Source organism: Myotis daubentonii, chromosome 16 (assembly GCF_963259705.1).
Source record: "Myotis daubentonii chromosome 16, mMyoDau2.1, whole genome shotgun sequence".
Taxonomy (NCBI): Eukaryota; Metazoa; Chordata; class Mammalia; order Chiroptera; family Vespertilionidae; genus Myotis; species Myotis daubentonii.
The window spans coordinates 19,328,756-19,344,377 of NC_081855.1; positions in this window are offsets into that span (position 1 = coordinate 19,328,756).

Below are 15,622 nucleotides of genomic sequence, written 5' to 3' on the forward strand. Positions count from 1 at the left end.
AGAGGGTGCCTTGCTGGTGGGTCAGCTCGGGGCTGTGAGTGTGGCTTCTGGCTCCTCCATAGTCATCCTGGGGCCCGGGTCCAGGTTCGGTGGGCACCGGGCCTGTTCTTTTCTCGGTGGATCGCTGAAAGGCAAGGGAGGAAGTTTAGCCGAGCAAGTGCATCTGTGGTTCCTGCTTTGGTAACACACCTTTGGCCATAGCGAGTCACTGGCCGGCTCAATGTTGAGGGAGGGGTCTGACCGTGGACTCTGTTCACCACGAGCCCATAGCCAGGGGCGACTGTGTCATCTATTACAAAGGAGTGGGTATGTGGGACCTATATGTAATTCAGTATATCTTCCTCGTGCCAATTCTGCCGTCTCTCCTACCAGCCTTCTCTGGTGGTCAGTGATGGTGCGCCCTTGGCCTCTGATTCCTGCTAATCTTTGTTCTCACAGGCTGTCATTGGGGTCCCATGGTCCCTACAGGCGGCTCTCTTGGGGAAAGTCCCTTTAAGACCACCCTGAGCCGTTTCACTTCGGCTCTGTGCATTGCCACCACAGGCCACTTCAGCCAACCTTTTCCCCTTTAGAGTATTTAGACACGAGTCAGACACCAATCCACTGTGTCCCCCCCCCCCCTCCCCCCCCCGAAGTTATGCCGGGATGTGAAGCAGATAGTTTTGAAGCCCCTTTCGTTCGCTGCCCCCATCCCTCTCCCTAGACATCCCTTGGTCCCCAGGCCTGGCCAGGGTTCCAATTGAGCAAGAAGGATCAACGGCCAAGTTTGGGATAATTGGGCTTTTTCCTGCAGTCACAGTCATTTTTCTCCTTCCCAGTCAAGCGTGTCCCCCGTGCTGCCTGCTTCTGGCTGGACACTGCGTTTGTGTTCAGAGATGAGACGTTTCCTGTCAGCTCCGCTGTGCACCGCTGAGCTGGGCGAGCATGAGCTGTTCATTACGGCCGCCTGTTATCTCCAATTCCCTTCAGTGGCTCAGGACAGTTGATTCTCCCGTGAAAGGACCACCGTCTTGGCGTCCCCCAGCCTCACGTGCAGAGGCCTGGGCCACATGGGCACCATAGGATCAGGGCGACAAGTCCTGGCTGGTGGTTGGGTGTGTGGTTTCCCCCACGCCCCACACAGGATTAGTTCGGGCGATGGCAGGGGTGAGTGTGAACAGTGATTACATCTGCAGACACCCGCCAGAGGAAATGAAGTGTAACTGTATAATGTTAGGCAAATTTAAAGGATTGTTACTTCTACTGGGCCAGATTGCTACTTCCCAGCCTAGAAGAGTAACCTCAGAGGTCAGATCCAAATTGCCTGTTTTATGCTTCTGTGAATCCAAGTACAACACACGAACGCTCAAGGCTGGAGCAGCAGGTCCCGTGCCAGCAGCTGCGCCTCCTTACCGTTCCCCACCATTAAGCCCCCTCCAGGGGTGGCCTGGCGTGGCCCAGCCGGGCAACTTTCATCTTTCATCTGGAGCAGGAGAGGCTGGTCCCCCACGGGACAAGAGGGGGCTCCCCACCTGCTTCCGAGGTTGGAACATTTTCCGAATGTTCACGTAATAGGTATGTAATTTTTGGACAGTTGCATGGCTGAGCAGGCTCTGCGGCCTCAGCGGAGGACAGTCTGCTAATGGCCTCACCTTGCCCGAAGCAGCCACTCATCCTTCAGGTTTCAGGAGGAATAATCCTCACCGAAGCCTCCCCGCTGATGAGGATGCGTCCTCCTCTGGGCTGCCACGGTGTTTGCTCACCTGTTTGCCGTGGCTCGGAGTTACTCCTGTATTTATTTATTTCTCCTTCCAAGCTGTGAGCAGCTCCAGGCCTGGCTCCGATGTGTCTCGGGGCCCCCTACACGCAGCGGAAGCCGGCTGAAGAGGCGGAGACGAGAGGAGAGGAAAGTAGACATTGCCTCTCCCCTCAGCACCCGGGGCCCAACCTGGCTTCCAGGTGCGGCTGCGATGCAGCCTCGTTGCAGGGTTTTGTGGCAATGCCAGATGGCCGGGTGCTTGGCAACGGCTTCGGGGTGATTAATTGGACTTTGTTCTTCTCTGTCTAGGGTGCCACAGCCTCCCTCCCCCGGCCTGGTGACGAAGCAGAGGGCTGGCAGAACTGACTGGCAGCTGACTGCCCCCCGTAGGCAGCATGGTCTGCTGGATGGAATCTTCTGGCAGCAAAACAAAAACCAAAACCTGCCAAGTCATCCAAATGATGGGCTGACTCTTTTTAAAAAATGGTTTGGACTCCTTCCGGAAGTTCATCGTGGGGGCCTGCGTGGCACATGTGGCTGCCTGGGGAGAGCGGGGTGTGGGCTCAGGGAAGGGGGAGCAAGTCACCCCAGGGTGGTTCGGGGGACGTCAGAGGTAGGAGTTCTAGCACCAGCTCTGTGTTGCTTCATGATCGTGAGCACTTCCTTGTCCTCCCTGGGCCCGTTTCCCTGTCTGTGGAGGGCAGCGGTGAAGGGTATGGACACTGAGGCCAAATGGCCCGGCTCAGAGTCCAGCTGGCCGCTCCCTAGCAGTCAGATCTTTGGAAAGTTCCTTTTTCTGCAAAACGGGGCCAATATTAAGTCTACCTCCTGGGATTATAGTGAGGGTTATGTGAGTTAATATGTGTAAAGTGCTTAGGACAGTGTGGGTACCTAGTGAGAGCTATGCACCTGTCTACTGTAGGTGTCTTCATCACCGTCATGGTCACCATCATCAGCAGGTCATTAGTACCAAATGGGGGTCTGGGACTGGGGCTGCGAGGGACACTTTCACCAGCTTGTCAAAGCAAGGACCGAATGTTCATGTGATATGTGTGTAATTTTTGGAAGGTTAGCTTTTTTAAAAAAAAATCATGCCCTTCTTACTCTTTTAGTGCCGCATGCCATTCTTAAATGAAATATTAATAATTGTAGATGTTAAAAATGTCCTACCTGGCCGAACAAGAAGCTGGTAGCCTTGTGGAGGGTCTTGGACACCACTTAGTCCAGTTTACTCGTTCTCTGTGTGAAGAGGCCCCGATTAGAGGGCCAGTGACTTGGTCATGGTCATGAGACAAAATCTTAACCCACCGAGGATCTGAGGGGTAGACGTGGTCCTTGCTTAAGTTTAAAGGGGCTGCCTCCAAACGAAGGAAGGAAGGAAGTGACTATGAAAACCAAGTGCAATTCCCTTCCACTCATCAGTATGGTAGAAATTATCAGTAGGAGAAATTGTAAAATGTGATCAACTCCATTGAACTTTAACTGAGCACCGGTTGAGGCCATGCTGCTTTATAACAAACACTGTCGGACCCCCACTGTGGACTCCCTGCCCCCCAGGGCCAGCGCTGGTTGGTCATGCACTTATGGAGCGCCAGACAGGGTGCTGAGCACTTCACACGGATCATCTCACGCTCTTCTCAAAAGTAGGAGGTGTGGAGAGCATTTAAGATCTTGCTTCCCAACGTGTTGCAAGTTTGGCTCAAATAAACTCAAATAAAAATTTTAAAAAAGTAGGAGGTATGCACAATTAGTCCCATTCTACAGAGGAAGAAACAGGCTTGGAGAAGTGCACGGACATGCTCAGGGCCAGCGGCGAAGCTGAGAGAGACCCAGATTTGGCTCCAAAGTAGGACTTTCAACCCACCTGATGCGGCCATGCCAGGCACTGGGCTTGCTCTGGGGCTGCATCCCAAGTCGGTGCTTGTGTGCGTTCATGTGTGTGCTGACTCCATTCATGCCCTCCCCCAGGAGCTCCGCAGGGGAACAGAGAGTGAGTGCCTTTTGCTCATCTCTTCTCCCCAGCACCCAGCACAGTGCCTCACCCAGGGTAACTACTCACTGAATACTCATTGACTGAATAAATGAGTAAATGAATGAATGTGTTGAGAATCACCTAGGGGAGCTGGTTAAACAGCATCAGAATCCACCCCCTACCCCACCCCACCCCAAGATTCTAACACAGGAACTTGGAAGGAGGCATACAAATCTGCCTTTTAAGCAAGTGCTGGGCAATTCTGATGCCCATGACCCGTAGACTGCCCTCTGAGAAACCCAGCGATAGGGCACTGGGCTTTTCTGACCGTCAGTACTTTATTCTGTGGACAATGGGGAGCCACTGAAGGTCTGTGAGGAGCAGAAGGGAGGGCATCCAGAGCTGTGCTTCGCACAAATTGCCTGGTGGCTGTGCTTCTCTCCTTGTCTTGTGATGCTTCCTCTCTCCCGCCCCCACCTTTTCGTGTCAACAAGACTGAGTCTGGACTGGAACGATTCACGACAAAGCCTCCGGCTGCAGCCGGAGCCGCGGTTCCCTTCCGGCCTTCGGCTGCCTCTCTGACAGCAGGCGGGCCATTAGGGGCTCCCTGCACTTCTGAAATGGCTTGTTAGCGCATTTAAGCCCTTTGTAGGAGGCTCTCCGAGGCTCTCCTCTGCCGTAATTGGGCCTTCACTCAGTTGCGCTTCCTGGCCGTGGAGCTCGTTAGCTGCCAGGCAAGGCTGGGAATGTGTGGAATGGCCGGTGAGGCTCATTTCTCACAGTCAACCACTAGAACACCCCATGAAGGGGCCCCCACAACCCAGGAATGTGCTGGATTGTGAGGAGGAGAGAGGAATTTGGGTTGAGCCTGGGAATGAGGCACATGACAGCATGGGGGTCTCACCCCTGGGGTGTCCCCGGAGCTCAGTGAGGTTCCTGCACATTTGCTGGTGTCTGTGCTTCAGTGTTGGGTTTGCCGCCAACTCAGTTACCACTGGGACCAGTGACAGCTTCTTCCAGTGCCCGCCTGTGTTTTAGAAGGAGGCTCACTGAGCAGCATGGGGGGAATGATCCCACCAGAGGGCAGCTGGCGGCCGTGTTCATTAGCACCCAGCTCGCCTGCTGCCCGGGGAGAAAGCCTGTGCGTCCACGCTCTGGGCTCCCTGGCAGAGCGGACATGTGGACCCTTGTGCCTATCTGGGCTCCTATATCTCAGATTTTAGGAGAGGATTCTGTTTCCTTTCCGGTTCTTTGCTGACATCATTAAAGTGCCTCTGTGCCCCACAAAGCTGCCTTGGACCAACAACTTAGGCAAAAAGTGTGTTTAAAGAAGGAGAGGAATATTTGTCAAGAGAGAATAGAAAGGAATTTGCGAGAAGAAGGAGAGAAGGCAGGGCAGTCTGCATACTCAGGTTTGCCAGTGTCCCTGCAGACGTAAGCTGGGACGGTTGGATAGGGACTGCGGCCCTGGGTGGGCACACAGACTCAGGGGAGGTGAGGTGGACCAGGAGAGTAGGTAGTTGCTCATGTTTTTTATTCTCTGTGCCCACCACTGCACCCAGCCCTGTGCTCTAGATCCATGCTCTGCCCTTCTCTGACCTGTTCTGTGCGCTGACCCATATGGAGGACAGCACCCAAGGGTTCATTGGCCAGCGAGGTGCCAATAGAAGATTGGAGAGCATTTAGAGAGAGAGAGTAGATGGGGTATGTCTTCCTCAGACCCTCCCTGCTTTGGGCAATGTTTCTGGAAGTTGCTAGATCCTTTCATGTCCTGTCTGGTGGGCCTCTCCAATGGCTCCAGCCTTCACTGGGCTCCAGTAACCTATTTCCTCCCTCCGCCCCTTTAGGCTCATGGGTGGTGATGCCTTCCGCTGTTGCTAGACTTTGGTGCCCTATGTTCCCAGCCACGGCACTGGGAAGTCCCTTCGGTTGATCCTCTTTCTTTGCATTATCTCAGCTGTTTCCTGTGACCACTGAGACCTGGCTGAGCCTGGGCTCCTGTTCCCTGGGCCTCCTCATCTGGGCTATGGCTTTGTTCCTCACACGACGAACTGGGTCAGACTTGCTCTGACCTTAAGGAAATTCTTGGCACAATGAAGGGTCTGGGTGGAGGCTGTACAGGGACAGAGAGGCTGATGGAGGAGAGCTGGAGGGAGGAGCCTCTTGCCAGTCCACAGGGCCAGGCCCAGTGGATCTCCAGAGCACTTCTCAGAGGGGGCTGTGTGGTGCCCTGTTTTTGGCAAGCCTGGTTGTCACAACTGAAGATTCTTTTGAAGGAGAAGGCCCAGATCAAAGCAACCTCATGGGAAAGGCACAGCTGGTATTTACAATGTCAGGGTGACATTTCCGATAAGGAACTCAGAGACCCATTGAAGAATTTTGATGTGGGAACCATTTCTCTTGAGGCCAGAAGCACAATACAAGCAATTAAGGCTGAAATGGAGAAATGGTAGGTTTGTGAGGCCCGTAAAGTGGTTTGCCTGTGGGGTGGCATGGTTGGGAGGACCACTGGGGAGCAAACTGTCCTGCCCTGAATGAAGATTCTGGGAAGAGACTCATGTGGAGTCGAAATGAATCAAAGATCCAGAAAGTTCTTGTGCTAGAGGATGGGAGGTGTGTCACTTGTGAGGTGTGACAGCTCCTGGTTGAGGGAGGAGGAGGAAGCCAGGAATGAAGAAATCTGTCTCTCCCTCCTCCTACCCACCCTCTTAACTAGTATGGCCAGGCACTGGGGCACCGATCCACCTGCAGACATTGACACTGCAGGTTTCATGGGGAGATGCAGCCCAGAATCTGATGGGCATGACAAACTTGGTCTTGATTTTGTCAACTTGGACTGGAGTTCCTAGAAAGAGGTACTGCATTCTTTAGCATGTTTCTTATATCCGATGAACACAGTGTCAACCATATTCAAAAGGAAAACATGTTGTCCTCCAAATACATTCCAGACTTAATTGTTTAAAAAAAAATCTTTTATGTTACCTACTTACCAAATATTTGTTCGCTAGCTGTGTGGAAGACCTAGAATAGACTGGGCTTGATGACAGCAAATTCGGATGGTTGGTGCTTTGTAGAATAAGTTCTATTTTAGCCAAGTTTGTGGCAAAACAAATTTCTGTAAAGTGAAACCTCCTTCCCCATTATCTTCTATTATTAAGTCAGAGATGTATTATTATGAGGATTTAATGACTGTCCACTGTGTGGACACTCAGAGAGGGTAACAATGCAATGAGTGCGGGCTACTGATGAATGGTCCACAGACTGTCCCTGGGTTCTCAGGCCTGTGACCACTGACCAGAGAGCAAGACACTCCCTCTGCCACAGGTGTGGGTCCTTTTCTGGGATGTGGGGTACACTTTACCAGTGAAGACAAGAGACCATTAGGGAAGGGGAACGGCTGAACCCATTATCCTGATGGATTCCAGATTTCCAGATTGTTGGGCTTCTTCCTCACAAGGGCCCTTGCCAAGCCCTACTTGAAAAATGCCTTCACAGCACAACTTAGACAAAATCTATCAGCGTAGGAATTACCTTCGGAGTACTGTCATTAAGTCACATCACATTCCCTTTTCTCTAATAATGCAACACATAATTTTTGAGTGGCTATTATATCATATTGTACTCGGTGCTGCGGTTATAACAGAGAACAATAAAGACATCTACCCTCAGGGAATTTATATTCTGGAGACACACATGGAAATGACTGAATAGATATATAATGGCAGGTAATAAGTGCAGTGAAGAAAAGTGAAGCAAGAGTCACAGAAATTGTTGCTATTTTCGATTCAGTGGTCAGAGAAGTCTCATCTGAGGAGGTGACATGTGAGGAGGAACCATGAAACAAGTCATGAGAATACCTGAGAGAACGTCTGGGGCCAAGGAAACAGCAAGGACAAGGGGCCTGCAGGGTGTGTTTGAGGCAGGACAGGAAGGCAGTGTGGCGGGAGTGGAGCGGGAGGCAACAAAGTCAGAGAGACTGCATCTCTTTCCTCCCCTTTGCCATTGAACTCCTTAAATCCTGAGTATTAACATGTTTTCCCCTTTTTCTAGGAATCCCTTGATTCTGAAGAAGTGCTTACTTCTGGGCACATCCAGAGTGGGCCAAAAGTAGATTTACATTTGTGAGTATACAAAACTCAGAGTTTATTTTTGTATTATTATTGATTAATTATTGTATTACTAGAGGCCCGGTGCACAAAAATTTGTGCACTCGGGGGGGAGGGGAGGCCCCTCAGCAAGCCTGTGCCCTCTCCGCAGTTTGGGACCCCTCGGGAGATAACGACCTGCTGGCTTAGGCCTGCTCCCGGGTGGCAGAGGGCAGGCCCAATCCCTAGGTGCAGCCCCTGGTCAGGCTCAGAGCAGGGCCGATTGGGGAGTTGGGGCACCGCCCCCGTCATGAACAGAGCAGGGCGGATCGGGAGGTTGCGATGCCACCCTCAGTCACGCTCAGGGTAGGGCCGATTGGGGGGTTGGGGCACCACCCCCTGTCACACTCAAGGCAGGGTTGATAGGGAGGTTGCAGCGCCACCCCCTGTCACGCACAGAGCAGGGCCCATCAGGGGGGTTGGAGCTCCATACCCTGTCACGCACAGAGCAGGGCCCATCAGGGGGATGGGGAGCTCCCCTCTGTCACGCACAGAGCAGGGCGGATCAGGGGGTTGGGGCGCCTTCCCCTGTCACTAACAGAGCAGGGCAGATAGGGAGGTTGTGGCCCCGCCCCCTGTCACACACAGAGCCGCAGGGCGATCAGGGGGTTTGGGCGCTGCCCCCTGTTACGCTGAACTCAGTGCTGGGAGGCTTCGCGGCTCCACTGATCCCGGTGCTGGGAGGCATATTACCCTTTTACTATATAGAATAGAGGCCTGGTGCACGGGTGGGTGCCGGCTGGTTTGCCCTGAAGGGTGTCCTGAATCAGGGTGGGGGTCCCCACTGGGGTGCCTGGCCAGCCTGGGTGAGGGGATGATGGCTGTTTGCAGGTGGTCACAGACCCTTCAGGGTGGGGGTCCCCACTGGGGTGCCTGGCCAGTCTGGGTGAAGGGCTGAGGGCTGTTTTCAGGCTGGGGGTGACTGTAGCTCCCAACTGCTCCTTTTTTTCTTTTTTCTTTTTTTATTCTGGGCCAGCTTTAGCTTTGAGGCTTGGCTCCAGCTCTTAGGCCTCTGCTGCTGAAAGTAGGTTTCTGGCCTTTGCTTACAATGTTGAGATCCTGCTGGCTGAAGCCTGACAGACTAAAGCAGGTTTCTGGGGTTTTGTTTAGCTTCTATATTTGTTAATAGTTGCTTAGAGTTGCAGCTCAGAGGCCTGTAGTGGCAGGCGGGGAACGTTGGAGTCCTCCGTCACTGAAGCAAGAAAGCCTCATGTTAGTTTTAAGCTGCCTGGCTGCCAGCCACCATCTTGGCTTGCAGTTAATTTGCATATAGCCCTGATTAGCCAATGGGAAGGGTAGCGGTCGTACGCCAATTACCATGTTTCTCTTTTATTAGAGAGGATTCCCCAAGTGAACAATTATAAACCTGCTTTGCCCCCACCCTGTATGTGGTCTAATAGAGCTGGGCTGCAATACCACCTGTCACCAGGAGTTGCCGCTAGTGCACCCAATGCCTCTTCAAAGCCACAGACATTTAGAGTGTGCCTGGGGCCAGACACTGCATTGGTTGCTGGGCTACAACAGTAGGCTAGACACTGTCTGCTGGAGTTGAAACTCATGGTTCCAGTGAAGTGACCCTTGCGATGATTGACCTCTGGCTTTGATGGAACAGACCAGGCTGGTGCTCATTCTACGTTTGTTATGCTCTTGAGGACAATGCATATCCTGTTCCTAATCTTCCTCCTTCCTCAGCCTGAACCTCAGACCACCTCTCAGTTAAGTCAAGGCCTTTCTGCAACCTCAGCTACATGACATCACTTTCTGGGTTGAGGTCACCCTTCTGGAAAAGCTCCCTTATGTTTCCTCTGAAGAGCATGGAAAAGAACAATCCTTCCCATTTTAGTATTGTACCTCCCAAACCACCCTCCCAGGCCCCATCTCAGGATTCTCACAACCTTGAGAACTGGGTATTACTGTACCCATTTTACAGTTGAGGAAGCTACGGCTCAGAGAGGCAAGGTGATGTCTCCAAACGTATCATATTGGTTGCTAAGCTACTGCCTTTCACCTCCTGCCCTTCTGAACTCTGCAAAGCTGGGGCTGAGACTCTGCCGACCACAATTCACTTGGCCAATTGGTTTCCTATGGGGTTTTGCCAATAGGGGGCGCTAGAGGGATATCAGAAGGCAGAATTGGGGAGAAGAGACAGGAGCCTTTTTATTTTGCTTGCGGCTCCCGTAAGTGGCCTGGCCTGAGATCTCAGCTTCCTGGGACACTTGCTGCTGTTCTGATGGAGTCTCCTCTTGGCCCACCTGCCACAGGTGCTAAAGGTCCCCAAGGCTGGTTCTGCAGGCTCTGGGATCCTCTCCAAAGGGTTGGGGGGGGGGGTCCTCTCTCCTCCCACAGCTGCCTGGAAGTGCGGCAAATCCACTTGTTCTCTTAATTTGTGAAACCTCCTCAACTTGTGCGTGAAGAGCTCCTTAGAAACACCCTTCTCATTACAATGTTAAATTAAAATTTAGTAGACGAGGCACATAGCAGAGTAAACTTTCAATTAAAATATACACACTGAGATGGTGAGGGGAGACCGGAGAGAACTTGCCGGCATCTTCGCCGCCAGTGTGCTCAGGATTGCATTTTACTGTGACATCTCCTCGGAATTACACTGCTAATTGATCACATTGTGTCTGTCTGTTAGTTAAACTTTCAATAAAACGAAGATTAATGGAAGGTGTAATCCTCCCGGGCAGAACAAATATTCCCATTGCTCATGTCAGGTACAGGAATGGAAACGCTCCGCTAACAGCTTTTTGCATTCAATCTGCGAGCATGAAGTTAATCATGAAAAATGCAGTGATTCTTTAATTGCTTGAGTGAAATTTTTTCTGCCTGCCCCATTTCTCACCCAAAATAGCCGCCCTTGTCGGAGACTGGAGCGGAGTGACAGGGAGGCAGAGCTAGCTGTCAGAGGCTGGGGCTCTGGGAGGGGCTGGCTGGGGTGGCGGGTGTCTGTGTCCCAGGGCAGCAGCGTGGCCATCACATGGAACTAGAGCGGGGAAGGGATAAGACCCGGGTACGGTGAGGGCGAAGGGCACCCCTTACCAAATTGTGATTTTGGCAAGAATGTGTGGCGCGTGGCGGGCAAAGAGCTTGTCTGCAGGACTCCTAGGTGGGGAATAACAGATGCTGGAGCCATGAGGCCATGTGGCCAGAGACCTTCCAGGCCTAGTTCAGGGGTGGAGCAGGACAGTGTAGCACTCCAGTTCCACCAGTTCCTAACCAGTGACTGTGGACAGTTCCTTAAATTCTCTAGGCTTCAGTTTCCTGCCTACGGGGTGGGAATGATAACAGTCGCTGTCTCCAAGGGTTGCTGTGATGGGGGTGGTGATATATGTAAAACATGCAGAACTGGGCCCAGCCCAACTTACGTGCCACTCGAGCATTGGCTGCTATTAATATGCTCTGAGCTGAGGCTTCTATCTGTCGCAGCATCTCTGCCAAGTTCAGTATCGTCGAAGTGCATACCTGGGAGTTAGAGGGTAGGGTCTTAATTTCCAGATCTCCTGTTTAACATCTTCAAGCTTCAGTCTCCTTCGCTGTAAATTGGAGGAGGGCAAGCCTACCTCCCAGAATTGCTGTAAAGATAAAATATGTGTAGAGTGCTTATTTCAGTACTCATCATGCAGAAAGAACTCAACAAGTGGTAGCTGTTATCATAATGAGAAGTGCTTCAATGCAGGCCCTGCAGAAAGCACCAGCCCCCTTTCTGCTAAGGCAGACACAAGTATGGGCAACCCAGTCTCAGATTTAGAGGTAATGAATCTCTCAGTAGCTGCTCCCCCATTTGGATTCCTTGAGCTCGGTCTGGACAATGGGCCACATACCCAAAGCCTATTCACTCTGACCAATGACAGCCTTTTAGAACCCCCAAGCTGGTGCTCCTGTTCCTTATCTTCCCTCCTCCAGGAGGGCAGCCTCAGCTCCTCCACATGTTCTCTAATACAGTGGATTCTGGTCCTTAATTTGCCTCACGCCATCCTCATTTGGTCAAGTCCAGTTTATCTACATGCCTGCGGGGTGTGGGGACTCGGTATCTCCGATGACTCTGTAGTGTGTAAAGGAGAGTGACATAACCACCTCCGTATTTTGGACACCATGCTTCTATTGATGTGGCCCAGATGGCTTGTATTCCTTGATAGCTATATCACACTGCTGATCCAATGAAATGAAAGTAACTAATTTTTTGTTACTCACCCAAGGATATTTCTCCATTGATTTTTAGAGAGAGTGGAAGGGACGGGGAGAGACAGAGAGACAGAGAGAGAGAGTCAATGTGAGAGAGACACATGGATTGACTGCCTCCCACACACTCTATCCACTGAGCCAAACCGGCTAGGGCTAAAGTAACTATTTATTTTCCTAGTTGTTTTCTATGCATGTTGATGCAAAGTCCTGTTCTTTGCATCCTGTGCTAACACAGCCAGGCCTCTGGACTCAGATGCTGGCCTTTACTTTGTTCTTCATGGACTTCCCTTATGATCTTACCTGCTAGTGTTGCTTGGGCTCCTAACTCTCACACCCATCATGTGGACATAATGTTTTTCAAATACTTCAAGAGCATAACATGAAACCTCTTTCTATACAGGTAAGAAACACAAGACCTGTATTGAAGGAATGGACTTGCTTAGGGGCACACAGCAACTTGGCCAGAGAATCGACGCAAAGAATCGTGGCAATTCAGCATCAGGAGTGGGCAGGGAAGTGGAGGCCACCATTGGCTTTCCAGAATCATCCTCTGGTGTGAGCATTATGCTTCGGGTGTGAGGCCTTGTGGAATGACAAAGGGGAACTCCTGGGTCCTCTCTTGCGTCTTTCCATCCCAGGGGAGAACTACTCTAACTGTAAAAATGTGTTCCCTTTAGTTGAGCTGCGACCCACTGAAATGGCCTCTAACCAGCCTCTTTCCTGTGGGAAAGTAGGGCCTTTCCAAATGTCGCGGTGGGTACTTTCTGTTGTGGTAAGCAATGGAGACCCACTGGAGCTGAGCCGAGGAGGCGGGGTGGTTTCAGGAGGATGGAAGAGGACTCCTGTTCTCTCTCTTCTGCTCTCACTCTCCTCTCTCAGCCGGTATGCTTCCCTGGGCTTCCCTCCGGTTCCTTTTCTTTGCAGACTTACTCTACTGTGCTCACTCATGGCTCCTGCCCCCCGCCCCCACTCCCCGGGACTTCACTCTATGGGGCTCTTCAGCCCAGCACTGCAGGCACTGGCAGCTGCAGCCTCCCCTCCGCGTGCCAACACTCCTCCCGGTTTGTCCCCCAAGTTCTTGAGGTGGAATCCGATTAGCAAGTGCCTAAGCCCACATGCTGCAGGAGACAGCACCTGAGACAAAAGCTTCTGTGTTCTCAGGCAGTGCAACCTCAGGAAGCAGGAGTGAGGGGAAGGGGAGTGAGTAGAACACAAGGGAATGAGCCACAGCTCCCAACAGGCTGATCTCTTTCTGGGCACAGCAGGTGATCGTCAGAGGGGGTCGAATGGAACCACAGTGAGTTATGAATGGGCCAACAGTCAGCTTGTGAATTCCCTGAGAACTGAAGGACTGGCACTTGAGAGCCAGTCTGAGTGGCTGTGCTGTGCATCTGCATAGCAAATCAATTAGTTAACAAAGGGAGAGCTTAGCAGGCCAGGAAGAGAGCTTGAAATACTAGTAAAGTGAAACTTTACAGATCTTGCCTTTCCTTTGTCAATAGGACCTTCCCTTCAGCTGTAAACAGCCCCATCCTTCTGTGCACCATGCCTCAGAGAAAGGACGTGATGTGGGGGGAAGGAAATCGCTGTGCATTCTCTTCCTGGATTTCATGTTCTAAAATAATGCTATTGAGGGAACAGAAAGTGCTTTTGGACATTGAGACCCAAATGTTTAAGTCTAGGAGGATGAGAGAAGTAGCCACCATCTGGTCTCAGAAACAGAATAAATTCCAAACACTGGGGGAAGAAAAAAAACACCCAAGATGGGTCCGGCCAACGTAGCTTAGTAGTTGAGCGTCGACCCATGAACCAGGTAGTCGCAATTCGCTTCCTGGTCAGGGCACATGCTTGGGTTGTGGGTTCAATCCCCAGTGTGGGGTGTGCAGAAGGCAGCCGATCCATGATTCTCTCTCATGATTAATGTTTTTCTCTCTCTCCCTTTCCCTTCCTCTCTGAAGTCAATAAAAATATATTAAAAAAAAAACCAATCCCCCCCCCCAGCCCCTGGCACCAAATGGTGAGAAAAGGGCGGAAGTATAGTTGCCTGTGTGTCCCAGGTGGAACTCCTGGTCCCTACTCCTGGGGTCTGGGGGCAGAGAGCTGACCCTGTTCTCTGGGTGCCCCAGGGAAGCACAGGGAAAGAAGGCCCAGCTGTGATGACATTCCTGCCCCTGAAGTGGCTGAGTGACTCCTGGGTTCTCGGATACGCCACAGAGCTCTGGGGGAAGCTGGCAGGCCTGAAAAGGTGGGGTGCACGGGATGCAGGGCTTGTGAGGAGCAGAGAGGATGAGGGGGCATCTCAGGGTGTTTGTGTGGCTGGCTGACCCGGACTCACCGACTGCCTTGGACTGCCCAGGAACATGGCCATGACCCAGAGTAAGGGAGGGGCCCCTAACTTAGCAGAATGGTTCATGCCCCTCTGGCAGAAAGAGAGCTTGAAATAAAGTAAAATGACAGAAGTGAAGTTACATATTTCTTCATACTTCAATTTGTGGACTGTGATTGAAATTCCAGCCCTTCGCGCTAGAGCAGCGGTCAGTAAACATTTTCCCTAAAGGGGCAGAGTGAATGCGTTAGGCTTTGAGGGCCTCATAATGGTGACACATGTTTGTCTTTCTTCTTTTTCCCCATCAACCCTTTAACGATGTAAAGCTTTTAAGGGCTGGGTGTGGTGTGTGTGTGTGTGTGTGTGTGTGTGTGTGTGTGTGGCAGGGTGGGGGGGTAGTCAATGGGAAAAATGGGGAACATCTGTAATACTTTCAACAATAAAGATAAATTTAAAAATAAAATAAAAATACAACGCTTTCTTAGCTCACAGGTTTGAGGGCCTCCGGTTCCCACTCCTACATTGGAAGCAGCAGCCTGTTCACCCTTCCCTGGAAGCTCTGCTCCTGTCCACAGGGCTGCACGGAAATGCTGTCCGGCGTGATTTCCAAAAGCCGGGAGACGGCCGCGACGGGACGCGGTTGGTACAAAACGCGCTGGCTTACCAGGCGGATGGCCCTGCTTCTCTGGCCACAGGATGACGCTCGTGCCTGGTTGCAGAATGAATGCATCCTTGGCACGGCCGAAGGCTGCCGCCTCTTCTATCTTGGGTCAAAACAGGGGCACATTTTCCTCACCCCCAGGGGACCAAGCCCTCTCCCTCGTTCTGCTCATCTGCTCAGCATCCACTTTCGATCCCAGTCCTGACCAGCGGGGTGATGACTCATGACAGGGCTGGGCTCCGGCTGGATGAGGGGTTACCCCTGGTCTCTCCTAAATGAACTCCCAGGCAGCTGGTCTCAGAAGTCCTCAGTGGGAAACAAGCCGGCCCAGTGATGTTTCCCCTTTTCCTGAAATCTTGTTCATTGTGAAAAGCAACCCATAGGCTCAGACACAGAGATAGACCACCAGTGGCGATGTCTGGGCTGTCGAGTCCCTGTGATGCTGACATGGGACACTGCTTACCGCCATCACACACTCAGATAGCCTCCCTCAGAGGAGGTGCCAGGGCGGGACACACACTGCTTCCAGGGCGAGGTGTCAGCCAGGCCTCTCTGCTCCAGCGCCAGGCAGGGCTGTCCTGCTCATTGACCACTG